This window comes from Humulus lupulus, chromosome 4 (assembly GCF_963169125.1).
Source record: "Humulus lupulus chromosome 4, drHumLupu1.1, whole genome shotgun sequence".
Lineage (NCBI taxonomy): Eukaryota > Viridiplantae > Streptophyta > Magnoliopsida > Rosales > Cannabaceae > Humulus > Humulus lupulus.
In genome coordinates this window covers 195,679,725-195,694,487 of record NC_084796.1, presented here as the reverse complement: position 1 = coordinate 195,694,487, position 14,763 = coordinate 195,679,725, and the positions used below count along the sequence as shown (strand labels likewise).

General features: G+C 41.2%; 1 non-coding gene across 1 annotated transcript; it reads left to right on the top strand.

The window, feature by feature from the left end:
• The first annotated feature begins 10,820 nt into the window (after positions 1-10,820).
• Positions 10,821-10,927, top strand: LOC133833348 (small nucleolar RNA R71). Its single transcript, XR_009892729.1, has one exon. It is a non-coding gene; the product is annotated as a small nucleolar RNA R71 (small nucleolar RNA).
• Positions 10,928-14,763: the final 3,836 nt, after the last annotated feature.

Here is a 14,763-nt window from a genome sequence, read left to right as displayed (position 1 = left end):
ATATTATGATTTTGGCATTTACTCGGTATATAAACCAAACATCATTATTGAAAAAATACTAGAAAACACACCTAAGGTACTCCTTAATTTCGGCACAATTGTTCAAGATATACCACTCAGCCTTTTGCTTTAACTGCGAATTGAGGAGCATACTTGATTTCTTACCAAATGGACGACCAACAGCCTTATAAATAGAATATTCCCGATTTGGTTGGGATTCAACGCGATCGTCATTCCTCTCCGATCGATTGAATCGAGTCTCAACCCCCCACAGGTACATTGAGCAAAAGGTTAAAGCCTCGTTCAACACGTAAGCTTCTGCGATTGAACCTTCCGGACGTGCACGATTTCTTACATACTGTTTATAAACTGCCATCGAACATTCAATGGGAAACTGTTGCGGATTTTCCTAAGTGTGTGCAAGTGTACACAATCGTTGAACAAGTAATATAATGAAATTAATTTTTATCGTCTCCTCAAGGATTGCCAAACAAATATTGTAAAAATCATCATCAAACAATTTGGGGTGCAATTAACTATCCCCTTTTTTTTTATGACTAATCAATTAAACTAAAGGACAAAAAAAATTAAACAAGATAATTAATTTAGGCGATTAACAATAAAACTGGAAAATGACAAATTGTGATTACTATGGTGATAAAAGTTAGGCATATCAAATCCCCCTAATTTGTAGTTTTGCCCCTAATGTTGCAACAAAGTTCATAGCAAAGTTCTCTTGTAACTAGGATTTCCAATTTAATGCACATGTCATTTTTACAAATGCTCATGTTAAAATTCCATCAATTATATTCACATATTCCTATGCTAAATTTAATTTCAAGAACATAATTCCTAGCATCAATCCTTCAAGTTTGCAAGGTGAATAAAATATTCCTAAGTTATTCACTAATCAATACAAAAGTATCAACATGCATCAATCAAGCATTTCCACTAATTTTTACCCTTCCGGAATTAAAACTAGCTTGTCTCTCACATAAGTTGATCATTCTCAAGCAAGAGATTTGCACAATAAAAATAGTTCAATTGAACAAGAGAGAAATTTCATAAAACAGTCAACAATTTGGGGGAAATTACAAATTAGGGTTCATCAATATCCCTAACACAAATAATTTAAGTCATAGTAAAAATACCCAAGTCACCACAATAAATATTCAGCATTATCTCAAGAGTTCAAGGAAGGAAGAAAAAGAAAATAAAATTATATGAAAGTTGAGTTTAGAAAAACAAGCCAAATTGATAGAGATATTCTCTTCTTGTCTTCTAACTCTTAATCCTCTTCTTCTTCTAGCTTCCTTCTCTTTCCTCTTCTCTTCTTGATGATTCAGCTCAAAGAAATTCAGAGAAAACCCCTTCAATGGAGCTTGGGCAGCTGGTTCCCTTCCTCTTTTCTCTATTTTCTTGGGTGAAGAAGATAATGTCTTTTTTTTGGGCTCACAAAGGGTATAAACCCTCTCCTTCTCTCTCTACACGTGGGGGACAACATTCTGTTCCTTTTCAGAATTTTGCAGCTCCTTTCCACCTCATCTAAGTACATGCCAAGTGTGCAGACTTTATGTTGCTGACTGTCCATACTTTGCTGCAGCAAAGTTGACTGATGTTGCAACAATAGCCAGAATTTCAGCTCTAATATGATTTCCTTCCACATGCTTCACTAAGCTTTCCAAGCACCCTCTTGCTATGCCTTCAAAATAAATACCACCTTTTTAGAACATAATTCCATTATTTTCCACAAGAGTTATCATTAATTAAAACAAATTACACAAACAAAGTTAAGAGACAAAGTGACTAAAACCACACAATAGCAGCACAAATAGTCCATTTCACCTAACTTTTTAAGTCCAAAAACTCAATTAATAACTCTAAAATATAGAGTTATCACACCCCCAAACTTAATCCATTGCTCGCCCCGAGTGATGACTTTAAAAATAAAAGACAAGAAAAGAAACAAAGAAGTCTAACTTAACACAATACACACACGCGAAATAACAACTTAAGACGACATAACACACCACACAACTACAACAGACAGAACCCACAACACAAAGACTCAAAATAAAACAAAACTAGGAATCAATTTTGACATGGTCATATCAAGTGGGAATAAAACTCTCAAATCAGTGATTAAAAAGATAACTCAAGTGTATATGCAAGCCAAGTTCCTCAAGTATTAAGATTCTATCAAAGCAAAAATCAAGTGTTTACCCTCAAAGTGTATACATAGCTCTTCCCAAACATTCTCAATTCTCCCTAAAGTAAATTAGATCTTGATCCTAAAGCCTAATTATTGTCTCCATAAGTTGACTTAATAATTCCCTCTCCACTAATGTAGACAAACACTAACCAAGGATCAAAAGGTCTTTATCAAGCTTGTAGTGTAAGGCATAGGTGCGGGTGGTTAAGATAAGTCATTTTAGGCTCAATTTCACTTTAAAAGCACCTTAATTTTCCTAAGACCAAGTAAGAGCTCACAATCACTTCCCCAAAAGATTACCCCCCAAAAATCAAAGTCACTCTTGCCATTATTCTTTATTGCTAACATGGACAGAAAGAAAGAAAGAAAGAAAGGAAATGAGACAATACTTTTTTTTTTTTAACAAGATTTTACACCCCCAAACTTACTTTCGACCTTATGGATAAAGGATGCACTCTTTCTTTACAAATACACTTTCTTTTTTTTTCTTTTTTTTTATATAAATATCTAAATTTAAATAAAAAAATGGCATTGACACAACATGAGATCCACTCCCCCCAAACTTAAAATGAAATCCACACTAAAATAGCACTCATAAAGGCACACTCCTCTCACCCTCTCTCATGATGCAACACTCAACATATATTCAAGAAAAATCAAGGTGCTCAAAAGGTATGGTGACTGGATATGTATATAGTTGGGCTGGCATGTGGTGAAGAAAGAAAGGGAGTCTAATAAGCTCAATGGGGTGACTAGGGATAAAATAGTATATAATGGTTGGCTAGAAAGGCTCAAACGGTCCAAAGATGGCCTAAATCATGTCCTTGGTTTGGTGTTGTCTAGGATTTCACCTCAAGGGAACCACTAAGCAATTCTAAAAACTTAAGCTCTCCCAAAAATCTAGCTACTTTAAGGGTTTAAGAAATTATTGGTCGAGCTATGCACACAAAATTGGGACACATTCTCATTATGGTTGAATTAGCATAAAAAAAATTTAAGTATTAAAGGCTCGCTCATACACAAGGGTTGCAATTTTTGTTTCTGACATGTTATCATCGAGCTATTCCACATTTAAACAAAACCAAATTGATTCCATTATAACTAGACTCAAGACTTCAAACAAAACACGCCTAACAATGCCTAAAACATAATAAACATAAAGGAGATTAAAACACGACAACAGTTATCAACAACACCCCCCCAAACTTAAGGGAGAGTGCTGTCCTCAGTGCACAAAATCAACAGAGCAAAAAAGAATAGGAAACAAAAAAAAAAAACAAATAACATAAACAGAGTAGAAAAAGAAAAGATTGTGGAAAATAAGGATACTCCCTCTACTCGCTATCCTCCTGCTCGTCGGAGGAGGCAAGCGCAACAGATGGTTCAGGTGCATGCCACCGCTCCATGATGGCCTCAGGAAATGGTGGAAAAAGCTTGGGGGGCTGGAAAGATTGACGCAAAACATCGTTACGCTGGCGCACATAGTCCCAATAGGTGTGCTGCTGGGCCTCCATATGATGCATCATGCTCATCATAGTCTGCTGAGTGGCGTAAAGATCCGCGATAGTGGGGTTTGAAGGCTCAGCAGAGCTATGGCTAGACGAGGGCGGTGAGGCAGAGGGTGGCGCTTGCTCTCTCGGATGGGAAACAACTTTGGTCACCTTCCGAATGGTATGGGCATCGATGTAATCGGGAGAGTGACGGAACTCATCATCCAGAGCGAGGGGTACACCCGCGCGGTGACATAGAGCAGTGATCAACGTGGGAAAAAACAACGGGCCCTTGGTCTTGATAACACCCAATGCAACAAGCTCCTCGGAAATGAGCTCCCCCACATCAATCGAGAGGCCAGTCAAGATGCTATAAAGGAGGATGACACGATCCTTGCTTACCGAGGTATCGTGAGTGGTGGGTAACATATTGGTCTTGATAAAATGATTCCACACACGAGCAAGAGTCGTCAAGGAGGTGCGGGGTATAGTGTGAGCCCCAAAATTTGGCGAAACATTCCATTGGGTGCCCGGCAAAGCAACTTCGGCTAACATCTTGGCAAGGTCTGCCTCACTTTGTTGAGGGGCAACGTCCCCATACTCAGCCGCCTCGATATTGGGCAGCCCAAAAACAACATTTATGGCCTGAGGGGCGTAACTAACCTGCTTGCCCCGGACTGTGACTTCTCGCAATTTTTGTGAGACAAAGTTGGCGTAGAATTCTTTGATCCAAGGGACAACCGCCTCGCGAGGGGCTGTGAAAAAATTAAGCCATCCTCGATCACTAAGCACATTGGTCACATAATCAGGATTTCCATCAGTGGGGAAAGCTCTTTCAAACCAAATTTCGCGCACAATAAGTTTCTTGAATTTTTCGGCAGCCCTCGGGGATATAAACTTGGCAACAACAGGTGGTTCGTCGGCCACAGTTTTTTTCTTTCTATTGGTGACTTGTTTGCTGCGAGGCATAATGTGCAAGAACCAAAAGTGCAACAGCCACAGATAGGTGGGATGCCCAAAGTGTAATAGAGTACCTTAGAGGAGCTGGACACTCTTGTGAATGCACTGGGTGGTGGAAAAATGGTCGTGAGACCCCAAGGCAGAGAAGACAAGGAGCTTCCCAAAGCGCGATGTGGTGAATACGGGCGTAGAGGTGTGGGTGGGCTCGGTGGTGTGCAAGAGGGGGTAGTGGGTCGGGTTTGGTTGTAGGGGGCGGGGCCGATTGGGTTGTGTGGGTGGTGGGTTCGTCGAAATGGTGGGGTCGGGGCGTGGGTTCGTCGCTGGGTGGTGATGGCCGTTGGGTCAGGGGGTGGGTTTGGGTCGTCTGTGCTGGGGATCGGGTTTGCTAGGTTTTGGGTGGCTGTGGGGTTTCGGGTGCATGAGTGGTGGGGCCGACTGGGTTGTGGGTGGGGTCGGGGTGGCGGGCAGACTGGGTCCGTGAGGTCGTGGGGTCGGGGATTTCGTGAGGTGGGGTCGAGGGGTGGGTCAGCTATGGTTGGGGTGGGGTGTTGATGGAGGCGGGGCTTGTGGGGTCGTAAGGTGGGGTCGGCGGTGGCGGGGCTGACTGGGCTGTGGGGGTTAGGTGGGGTCGGGGCATGGGTTCGTGAGTGGCGTGAAGCCGTGGGTCGGGTCCGTGAGGTGGGGTCGGGGATCGTGGGCTGGTGGTGTGGGTTTGTAGGAGGCGGGGTCGGTGGGGTTGGGAGGTGGTGAGGCTGTGGGTGAGAGGGATGGGAGGTGTGGGTGGTGGCTTCATGGAAATGGTGTTGTTTCAGAGAAATGGGGATGATGAAGATGATGGGTTTAGGGTTTCAAAAATGGAATGGGTCAAATTTTTACTCTATCTGTCTTTTAACAACTTTGTTGCAACATCATAGATTAAGTCAGAGAGCAAGACAAAAAATGTGTTTTGTTTTAATGCTGATGTTGCAACATCATGGAACTTTGCTGTAGCATCAGCCAAGTCAGAGAGCATCCTGAATTTTGATGTTGCAACATCATGGAACTTTGCTGCAGCAACGGCAAGTCAGAGAGCAACCTGAATTTTGATGTTGCAACATCATGGAACTTTGCTGCAGTAACAGCCAAGTCAGAGAGCAAGCCCAATATGATGTTACATCACTCCAACTTTTCAACCCCTTTTTAATTCCATTTTTCTACAACCATAAGCACATTAAACCATCAAAATTCGATGTTCCAAAGAAATATATTTCTTGTCTTCTCCCTTTTTTTTTTCTTTTTTTTTTATTTATATATATATATATAATATACATCTACATAAAACTTGGGTTGCTCTACAATTAAATCTCAAAGTTCCACAGCAACCCGAGTTTTTACATATTCTTCAAGGATCCTCCAAGGAGATTGAGCACTTGTTTCGCTCAACCTCACCTCCCCAATAATGCTTGATCCTTTGGCCATTAACCTTGAATTCCCTTCCGGAGCCTTCTTCACGCAATTCCACTGCTCCATAAGGATGCACCTTAACCATTAAGAATGGGCCCAACCATCTTGACTTGAGCTTGCCTGGGAATAGTTTCAAACGTGAGTTAAATAACAAAACTCGCTGGCCTTCTTCGAACACCCTTGGGTGAATATGCTTGTCATGCCACCTTTTTGTTTTCTCCTTGTAAAGTTTGGCATTTTCATAAGAGAATAATCGCATCTCTTCCAATTCATTTAACTGCAACATTCTCTTTTCTCCTGCAAGTTGCAAGTCCATGTTGAGTGCTTGAATAGCCCAATAAGCACGGTGCTCAAGTTCCACTGGCAGGTGACATGCTTTTCCAAATACCAACCGATATGGAGACATCCCCAATGGTGTCTTGAAAGCTGTTCTATAAGCCCACAATGCGTCATCTAATCTCTTGGACCAATCCTTGCGGTTGGGACTCACCACTTTCTCAAGGACACCTTTTATCTCTCTATTAGACAACTCAGCTTGCCCATTAGTTTGGGGATGGTAAGCAGTAGCTATCTTGTACCTCACATCGTATTTAGCCAATAAGCTAGCCAACACTTTGTTCACAAAAGGGGTCCCCTCATCGCTAATGATTGCCCTTGGAGTGCCAAAACGAGTGAAAACATTCTTCTGTAAGAACCTCATGAAAACTTTAGCATCATTAGTGGGAGAGGAAATTTCTTCCACCCATTTTGAAACGTAATCCACAGCTACCAAAATGTACAAGTTTCCATAAGATGGAGGGAAAGGGCCCATAAAATCGATACCCCACACATCGAACAATTCAACTTCAAGAACATTAGTTAAGGGCATCTCATTCCTTCTAGAAATATTACCAACCCTTTGGCATCGATCACACCTCAACACAAAAGCATGAGCATCTTTGAATAAGGAAGGCCAAAAGAACCCACTTTGAAGTACCTTAGATGCGGTGCGCGATCCCCCAAAATGACCACCACAAGGCGAAGAGTGACAATGATGCAGGATATCCTCCATCTCTTGCTCGGAAACACACCTCCTAATCATGTGGTCGACACATTGTTTGAACAGCAATGGCTCCTCCCAAAAATAATGCCTCACGTCATGCAAAAACTTCTTCTTTTGTTGGCTTGTCAAATCTGGAGGCAACAATCCACTAACCAAGTAATTAGCAAAATCCGCAAACCAAGGAACAACATGAGAGTGGTTGACCTCAAACAATTGCTCATCTGGAAATGTCTCTTTGATGGGCACTAGAACACTGGATCCTTTTTCACCTTCCACTCTTGACAAATGATCTGCCACTTGATTCTCGACTCCCTTTCTATCTTGAATTTCCACATCAAACTCTTGAAGTAAAAGCACCCATCTAATTAAACGAGGCTTGGCATCCTTTTTCTCAATCAAGTACTTTATAGCGGAGTGATCTGTGTATACTATTACTTTGGTGCCCACCAAATAAGCCTGAAACTTGTCAAAGGAAAAGACAATAGCCAAGAGTTCCTTTTCCGTCACTGTATAATTAAGTTGAGCACCTGTCAAAGTGCGGCTAGCATAATAAATGGAGTGAAATATCTTGCTTCTTCGCTGCCCCATAACAACTCCCACTGCATAGTCGCTAGCGTCACACATTAATTCAAAAGGCAAGTCCCAATCTGGAGCTACAATTATTGGTGCTGAAATAAATCTCTCTTTCAACTCTTCAAAGGCTTTCAAACACGCTTCATCAAAGTGGAATGGTGCCTCTTTCTCCAATAGGTTGCAGAGAGGCTTAGAGACCTTGGAGAAATCTTTTATGAATCGTCTATAGAATCCGGCATGCCCAAGAAAACTTCTAATATGCCTCACCGAAGTGGGAGGAGGGAGCTTCTCAATAACTTCAATCTTAGCTCGGTCAACTTCAATTCCTTGCCTTGATATCTTGTGGCCCAAAACAATACCTTCCTTAACCATAAAATGGCATTTTTCCCAATTAAGAACAAGGTTTGTTTCTTCACATCTTTGTAAAACCTTGGCCAAGTTGCTCAAGCAATCGTCATATGAATCACCGAAAACAGAGAAATCATCCATGAATACTTCTAGGAACTGCTCCACCATGTCAGTGAAAATAGCCACCATACATCTCTGAAATGTGGCAGGTGCGTTACATAGACCAAAAGGCATCCTCCGAAATGCGAAAGTACCGTAGGGACAAGTGAAAGTTGTCTTGTGCGGATCCTCTGGAGCGATTGCAATCTGATTGTAACCAGAGTATCCATCTAGAAAACAATAGTACTCTCTCCCTGCAAGTATGTCTAACATCTGATCAATGAAGGGAAGAGGGAAGTGATCTTTTCGAGTAGCCTTGTTCAGTTTTCTATAGTCCATGCAAATTCGCCACCCTGTCACGATTCTAGTAGGAATCAAATCATTGTCTTCATTTTCCACTACTGTAATCCCACCTTTCTTTGGTACACACTGGACAGGACTGACCCATGAGCTGTCAGAGATGGGATAAATAATACCTGCATCGAGCCACTTGATAATCTCCTTTTTCACCACTTCTTTCATGATAGGATTTAGTCTTCTTTGCCCTTCAACAAACCCTTTTTCATTGTTTTCTAACAGAATCTTATGCATGCATAGAGAAGGACTAATGCCCTTTATGTCTGCAATGGTCCACCCAATGGCCTTCTTGAACTTCCTCAATACATCCAGCAACTTTTCTTCTTGCTCCATACTTAACTCAGCTGAAACAATCACAGGTAAGGTGGAAGACTTATCCAAATAAGCATATCTTAAGTGTGAGGGTAAAGATTTTAATTCCAACTCCGGAGGCTCTTCCACTGATGGTTTAGGGGCTGCGAAAGACCTTGAGGAGAGCTCCAAAGATTCAAAATGCTTTCTTGTATGCAATCCTTGTGAGCTAGCTTCTAGCCAAGCCAAGTATTCATCCTCATCCTCTGCATGTGAATCAAACATCAAGAGTCTCTCTAGAGGATCATCAAAATTGTTTTCTAATTCCTTTGAAGCCAAAGAATCTACCACTGAAACCACAGAACACTCTTCGACCTCATCTGGAAATCTCATAGCCTTGAAAACATTGAAATTCACCTGCTCATTTTGAACCCTCATAGTAAGTTCACCGTTCTGCACATCAATCAAAGTTCTACCAGTAGCTAGAAAAGGCCTCCCTAGAATGATTGGTACCTCCCTGTCTGCCTCATAATCCAACACAATGAAATCAACTGGGAAAATGAACTTATCAACTTTTACCAAGACATCCTCAATCTTCCCATCTGGATAAGCAAGAGATCTATCTGCAAGTTGTAGAGTCACTGTGGTAGGTCGGACCTCACCAATCCCCAATTGTCTATACACAGACATAGGCATCAGATTTATACTAGCACCCAAGTCACATAATGCCATGCCACAATAAGAATTACCAATGGTACATGGAATGGTGAAACTCCCAGGGTCTTTCATCTTCGGTGGCAGCTTGTTTTGCAAGAATGAGCTACATTCCTTGGTAAGGGCCACTGTCTTAAATTCTCCTAACCTTCTCTTCCTTGTAAGAATATCTTTCATGAATTTTACATAGTTAGGCATTTGCTCAAGTGCCTCTACCAGTGGGATGTTGATATGCAACTGCTTCAACATATCTAGAAACTTCTTGAATTGAGAATCCAACTTTTGCTTCTGAAAACGTTGAGGAAATGGAGGTGGCTTCTTTGAAATTGAGCTTGCTGGTTGACAATGCTGCGGTATCCCTACAGTATCTTGGGCAGAGGCAGATTTTTGTGCACTAGGAAGTTCAACATCTTTTTGGAACTCCTCATTTATTTGGATTTAAGAGGGCTCACCCTTATGCCCAGACTCGGTCTTGTCCTTCTCCAACTCCTTTCCACTCCTCAAAGTGACAGCTTTACAATGTTCCTTCCCCATACTCCTTGGATTCTCGGTATCACTTGGCAGTGTACCGTGGGGTCTATTTCTAAGCTCATTAGCTAGTTGCCCAACTTGATTTTCTAAGTTCCTCAATGAAGCCGCTTGGTTCTGTATCATGGCTTCATTCTTCACTATATATTCCTTCAACATGCTCTCAAGAGAGCTAGATTGCATTGTCTGTTGTTGTGGTCTTTGTTGTGGTGCTTGAGAGGGGTAACCCGGTGGAAAATTTGGTCTTGGAGGCATTGAAGGATTACTAGGGCCAGCTCCTTGATTACTCAAAAAATTAGGGTTTTGCCTCCATGATGGGTTGTAGGAATTAGAATAAGGGCCATTCCTATTTTGGTTCCCCATATAACATACAACTGCCGGATTAGAGGGACAGTTATCAAAAGTATGACCCTCACCACAATACACGCAAGAAATGTTCTCCATATGCCCAATTTGTGTCCCCATGGGCTGCCCCATTGACTGATTCATTCCCATATTCATTGTCTTGAGCTTATTAGAAATAGAGGAGACTTGGGCTGCCAAAGAAGTGATGGCATCTACATCATGAATACCAGCCACCTTTCTACCTGTAGACAATCTAGAAGTGGGCCACTGATAGTTGTTGTTGGATATCCTCTCAAGTATTTCATATGCCTCATTATAGGACTTAGCAAGAAGAGCCCCATTCGTTGAAGCATCAACCACCATTCTAGTGTGGGCATTCAGACCATTATAAAATGTCTCCATCTGGATGCAATGAGGAATGCCATGATGAGGGCATTTGCGCAACAACTCCTTAAATCGCTCCCATGCCTCATATAAAGATTCTTCATCAAGTTGCTGAAATGAAGTAATCTCGTTGCGGAGCTTGGCATTCTTAGTGGGAGGAAAATACTTCATTAAAAACCGCTCAGCCAACTCTTGCCAAGTACTCACAGAATCAGAAGGCAAAGAGTTCAACCAAGCTCTGGCTCTGTCTCTCAAGGAGTATGGGAACAACTTTAGTCTCAATGCATCCTCTGTCACTCCGGGTAGCTTGAAAGATTCACTTACTTCAATGAACAAGCGAAGGTGAAGGTGAGGATCCTCTGTTGGCATCCCACTAAACTGACCCACATTTTGAAGCATCTGGAACATGACTGGCTTCAATTCAAACTGGGCTGCCTGAATTTCTGGTCTGACGATGCCTGGATTGAGCTCATTGAAGAGGGGGAGAGCATATTGCGTGATAGCACGATCTCTGTCATCAGCCACAATAACTGCATTTTGCCCATTGTTGGCAGCTACTCCCCCTTGAGCAACTCCTGCTATATTTACTGGTGGATCATGAGCGACTCCTGGTAGAGGAGCTGCCGTCTGGGCGACTCCCTGTTGAGCCCCTTGCTCAGCATCCATCATTACTACTTCCCTTTTTGACTTTTGTATTCTTCACCTTCTTCTAAAAGTGCGCTCGATTTCTAGATCAATGGGAAGTAGTTCAGGGTCTTGATTCTCGTTCATACACTGTATAAACCTGAAAATGCACGAGAATCACCCAAGTTAGCACAAAAGAAAGAAAAATTAAACCAAATTGCAAGATAATCAACTTTACAATAATTGACTTTAAGCAATCCCCGGCAACGGCGCCAAAAACTTGTTGCGGATTTTCCTAAGTGTGTGCAAGTGTACACAATTGTTGAACAAGTAATATAATGAAAGTAATTTTTAACGTCTCCTCAAGGATTGCCAAACAAATATTGTAAAAATCATCATCAAACAATTTGGGGTGCAATTAACTATCCCTCTTTTTTTATGACTAATCAATTAAACTAAAGGACAAAAAAAATTAAACAAGATAATTAATTTAGACGATTAACAATAAAACTGGAAAATGACAAATTGCGATTACTATGGTGATAAAAGTTAGGCATATCAAATCCCCCTAATTTGTAGTTTTTCCCCTGATGTTGCAACAAAGTTCATAGCAAAGTTCTCTTGTAACTAGGATTTCCAATTTAATGCACATGTCATTTTTACAAATGCTCATGTTAAAATTCCATCAATTAGATTCACATATTCCTATGCTAAATTTAATTTCAAGAACGTAATTCCTAGCATCAATCCTTCAAGTTTGCAAGGTGAATAAAATATTCCTAAGTTATTCGCTAATCAATACAAAAGTATCAACATGCATCAATCAAGCATTTCCACTAATTTTTACCCTTCCGGAATTAAAACTAGCTTGTCTCTCCCATAAGTTGATCATTCTCAAGCAAGAGATTTGCACAATAAAAATAGCTCAATTGAACAAGAGAGAAATTTCATAAAACAGTCAACAATTTGGGGGCAATTACAAATTAGGGTTCATCAATATCCCTAACTCAAATAATTTAAGTCATAGTAAAAATACCCAAGTCACCACAATAAATATTCAGCATTATCTCAAGAGTTCAAGGAAGGAAGAAAAAGAAAATAAAATTATATGAAAGTTGAGTTTAGAAAAACAAGCCAAATTGATAGAGATATTCTCTTCTTGTCTTCTAACTCTTAATCCTCTTCTTCTTCTAGCTTCCTTCTCTTTCCTCTTCTCTTCTTGATGATTCAGCTCAAAGAAATTCAGAGAAAACCCCTTCAATGGAGCTTGGGCGGCTGGTTCCCTTCCTCTTTTCTCTATTTTCTTGGGTGAAGAAGATAATGTCTTTTTTTTTGGGCTCACAAAGGGTATAAACCCTCTCCTTCTCTCTCTACACGTGGGGGACAACATTCTGTTCCTTTTTAGAATTTTGCAGCTCCTTTCCACCTCATCTAAGTACATGCCAAGTGTGCAGACTTTATGTTGCTGACTGTCCATACTTTGCTGCAGCAAAGTTGACTGATGTTGCAACAATAGCCAGAATTTCAGCTCTAATATGATTTCCTTCCACATGCTTCACTAAGCTTTCCAAGCACCCTCTTGCTATGCCTTCAAAATAAATACCACCTTTTTAGAACATAATTCCATTATTTTCCACAAGAGTTATCATTAATTAAAACAAATTACACAAACAAAGTTAAGAGACAAGGTGACTAAAACCACACAATAACAGCACAAACACTCTATTTCACCTAACTTTTTAAGTCCAAAAGCTCAATTAATAACTCTAAAATATAGAGTTATCGGATACATCCACCTAAAGTGCATGGGATCGCCAAGAATTGCCTCTTTTGGAAGATGCAAAACCAAATGCACCATAATGTCGAAAAATGCTGGAGGAAATATCATTTCCAACTTGCATAAAATGGTGATAATGTCTGTCTCCATCTTCTCAAGGTCTTTCACATTCAAAGTCCGTGCACAAAGTTTTTTGAAAAAACCGCACAACTCAATAATTGGCTTCCGAACTTCAGGAACCAAAAACGACCTAATTGCAGCGGGCAACAACTGCTGAAACAACACGTGGCAATCGTGTGATTTCAGCCCAGTTATCTTGCCATCATTGACATTGAAATTCTTCGAAAGGTTTGCAGCAAAACCGTCCGGGAATTCAACTGACTTCACAAATTCACAGAAAACTCGACGCTCCGGGACACTGAGGGTGTAACTGGCGTGCGGTTTCTTCCACTTGTTTCCCTCTTTGCGGAGGTGAAGTTTTTCCCTAATTTTCATGTCTGCTAGATCAAGTCCTGCCTTGTCAGTGTCTTTAGATTTTCCCTCTAAGTTCAACAAAGTTCCCAAGACACTGTCGCAAAAATTCTTCTCAATGTGCATTACATCCAAATTATGCCTCAACAATAACTCCTTCCAATAATCAAGCTCGAAAAATATGCTCTTCTTCGACCAATTAAGTTCAATTGGAGCCCTTTTGCGTTTCACACCACCAAATTCTTTCTGTTTTCCAGGATGTCTAATCAGCAAATTCTCTAATTGCTTCAACACATCAACACCGGAGTAATCTTTCGGTGGTGGCCTGAGTTCCTTGTTACCGTCGAATAGTGCTCGTTTGCTCCTCCATTCATGATCCATATCAAGAAACCTCCTATGGCCAATGTATGCAATTTTACTTCTAATCCCTACAGAGGGAGTTTCTTCATTGCATGTGGGACACGCCTTGTACCCTTTTGTGCTCCACCCAGACATCATAGCATAAGCTGGGTAGTCGTTAATGGTCCACAAGATTGTTGCACGCATATTGAACAAGGTACTATTGTATGCATCTCGTGTCTCGACACCATTCACCCATAACTCCTTCAACTCGTCAACCAAAGGTCTCATATAGACATCGATATCTTTTCCAGGTGAAGAAGGACCTGGAATTAGAATAGACAACATTAATGAATGTGGTTTCATGCACTTCCACGGTGGCAAGTTGTATGGGACAAGTATCACAGGCCACATGCTGTAAGAGTTGCTCATGTTCCCAAAAGGATTGAAACCATCTGTAGCCAACCCAAGCCTAACATTTCGAGGTTCGGCTGCGAAAGATGGGTACAACTCATCAAGGTGCTTCCACGCCTTACTGTCAGCGGGGTGCCTCATCAAACCATCTTCCCTTGGCCTTTTAGAATAGTGCCATCTCATATCCTCTGCAGTATATCTGGAACTGTACAGCCTTTTCAATCTCGGTGTCAACGGAAAGTACCGCATGACCTTATGGGCCACTTTCTTTCCGTTCCCACGATTATCTTGCCAGCGACACACACCACAAACCGGAAAAAATTCCAAATTCGCATTCTCCTTCCAAAACAGT